Source organism: Apis dorsata, unplaced genomic scaffold (assembly GCF_000469605.1).
Source record: "Apis dorsata unplaced genomic scaffold, Apis dorsata 1.3 scaffold_169, whole genome shotgun sequence".
Taxonomy (NCBI): domain Eukaryota; kingdom Metazoa; phylum Arthropoda; class Insecta; order Hymenoptera; family Apidae; genus Apis; species Apis dorsata.
Window position 1 is genome coordinate 590,340 of NW_006263457.1, and position 3,418 is coordinate 593,757.

Below are 3,418 nucleotides of genomic sequence, written 5' to 3' on the forward strand. Positions count from 1 at the left end.
ATGCGCGCACAAGGTGTTGCGGATCGTGTGGGCGAGTGGGGAATGAATGAAATGGGGAAAGGGGGAGGGGAGGGGAATTTGTTGTTGGCGGGGGAGAAAGTGAAAGGATGGATGAAATATTGTTGTTATTGGGGGTGGCGAGAGGATGGATGGATGGATGGATGGATGGAGCGTGGAGGAAGAATGGAAAGGATGAAAAGTGATAAAAAGGAGATGTAATTCGATCGAAGTGGATGAGGGAAGTGGATCTGAGGATGGAGGGGGTGGGGGGTGTTGCCTTGGTGTTATTGCATCGGTGGAAGAGAGAATGGGAAGGAGAGTAGATGGATGAGTGAATAAAAAGTGGAAATGTATCGCGACCAAAGGTGGATACGAAAATGAAACGAGGGAATATTGTCATCGATGCACGTCAATAACGGAAAGATAGATATAGATAAAGGTAATGAATGGAGCGAATAAAAATGCAAAATAGAATTTTGGAATGTTAGTAAAACTCGATGAGCGAATAAAAAAGCGAAGAAATGGAATGGAATGGAAATATATATATATATATTTAAAAGAAAGAATACGAGAAGAGACGAAAGGAAATATTGTTGTCAATGCACTTGGATAGACGCAGAGATGAGTGGATAGAATGGAAGAGCAGGGACGAGGAGATGTGAAGTGCAATGTACGTAGGAAGGAAATAATATGGATCGAGGAGGGCGATATTTTCCGAGCAGCTTTTCCGAAGCTCGATGGGAAACAACGTGAGAGCGAGGATAACGAAGTGCAAAGGAAACAAAGGTTGGGTGGTTGGAAGGAACAACATGATCGGTGGATTAGGTGTGCGCGTCGATTTACTAACTGTGCGTTGCCGCGCATCTCGGGATTCTACGTCCTCGAGGACGGAGTTTTCGATGAAAGTTCGCCGACACGACACGACGATCGTTCACGTCTAGAGAACGTGATCGCAATTATGGAAACACTCGTGTTAGATATTGCGCTGTTGATTGAAAATTTCGTTTTTTTTTTTTAATTTATTCTTTTGAAACGATTCCTTTCAAAGAGGTATTTTTACACGCAATGCAATAATTTTTATTAAACACGTGGTCTCGAAGTAACATTTGCACAGAGCTTTCGATGCGTTATAGCTACGGAATTATCAGCCGTGACACAGAGAGGACATTTGTATTCGGCTTGAGCGATGATCCTTTCGTAAGCTATATCGTATGCACGTCATTCTACTCTGGAAATTGCATAGGAAGACAAGAATGTGACCCGACGATATGAAAAAAAATTATGATGCAGAAATTTGTAATTTTTTCATGTTTTGAACGGATTCAGATTTTTAATTTTGAATAATTAATTTTGGAACGTATATATATATAATAATCTATTTCGAAATTTCGATCTTAATAATAGATCAGAGTCAATATTTTGTTACTACGTGGATATGAAACGTGAACTTTGTCGTTTCGCTGACGTCAAATGAAATTTTAATAGATACAACGAGAACATTACGAAGTAAAGTTCTGTACATTTTATGGAACAAACGATGCGACATTTACGAAAAATAAATAATCTAGAGTGGATCTTTTCAATTACATAATTTCATCGGATAAATTCAAAGAGGAGTATATCCTAATTGCTAGAAAAACCAGATGTAAAAAAATCTTGAATCTTTAAAGAGGGCGAAGATGTTTTTAATCCAATCAAAAAAAATATGCTCCTTTAATTCCTTTAATATCAATCTTTTGAATGACCTGACTTCTCCAAAATGGTCGTCGGCCGTTTTTTCCTCCTCTTATCTTCGATGTCGAAGAATCAATTTCTAATTAAATTCGTCGAAACGATTAAGAAATGCTTCTTTTCTCGAACAAAGAAATTCTACACAAAATTCGGATTAAAAATTCTTCGATTTCACGCGACGAAAGTGTATAACGAGAAAGCTAAAAGATTCAATCTAAATAGTCGCGAAAATATCGGCTCGAGATCCGTTTCGAGGACGAAAAAGATCTGATTCTGTCTACGCGATGACTGTCTACGACTTCCTCGCAAAAAGATTCCGGACGGCTCGAGTGGCCGATTGATTAAAATTCCCACTTATTATAAAATTCCATGTGAATTTTTAATGAGAGAAGCGGAGAGGGAGGGGGAGGGAGGTCTGCGAACCAGCCCTCTGATCGCTGCTCGCGAGTAGCGCTATCGGTTTTCGAGATGATGCTCGAGAAAGGAAGTTGGAGGAAGGGCGAGAAGAAGGGTGCTCGACTCTTTTTTGTTCTCGATGAATGCTCGCCCCTCACCCCCCGAGAACGGGTAAGCTCGCGAATCTTTCTTTCGCGTAGAATCAGAATCCTGTCAAAGAGGGTTGATAAATGGAAGAATTGAAGGGAGGAGGATGTGTGATCCGGCAATTGATAAAGAATTATAGGAAGGATGATCGTGACATTTGTGCATTTGTAATTTGATCGTAAGAACAAAGACTATCGATATCTGGTGAACGGAAGAGTGAATCAGGTTTCGAAAAAAAATTTTGAATAATAATGGCCGTCTGGATGATTCGTGACACGCGGATTTTTAAATACGAGTACAAGCATGGAAACGAGAGGACGTCGATAATTTATAACGAAGTGTTTCGCGATATATCAGCAAAAATGCAATTCTCAATTGACGATCGATTGGCTCTCGTCACGTTATAAATTTCCGTTTCCCGCCAATGCTGGTCCAATGTTAAAAATCCACCGTTAATATACAACGCGCTGTCAAAAGTCCTATCATGTCCAAACTTTTTTCGCGATAAATCCTGGAAAATTCAATTCAAACCTGTCGAAAACAAGATATCGTCGATCACGAAACAGTCACGAAATTTATCAAAATTGCTCTCCTCCTTTTAATCATCGTTTCGTTCGTCAGAGGAATTAGATCCCTTCCCCTTTCGATTCTATTGCCTTTGTGACTAAGAGAAGATTTTGGATGAATTGATATCCTAAAAGATTAGAGATCTCTGTTCTTTAGCCTCAAGGTTTCAAGCTACTAGACAAAGAAACATAAAAAAAACTCTAGAGACTTTTCTACAATTCAAATAACATCGATAAAAAGATAATTCTCGTCCAATTTTCTATTCCATCTTAATATATTCTCTAACCTTTATTATTCCAATATATAAGATACTCGTTAGGTAGTATTAACTCTATCTTTATTCAAAAACGAAATTTTCAATTTTGCCTTAGATACCTTAAAAAAAAGTGTCTAAATTTTATTCAAGATTTTAAAAAAATCGTAATTTGCCATATCATTCAAAAGAACAAATTTCTTTCTTACAAATACAACTTCTAACCTAATCAAAAACAAAATCTCCTTTCACTTCTTCAATTTTAAATACCTTTCAAAGCTCGATGTACTTGTTCTACAATTCAAACGATATCTAAATTTTGCT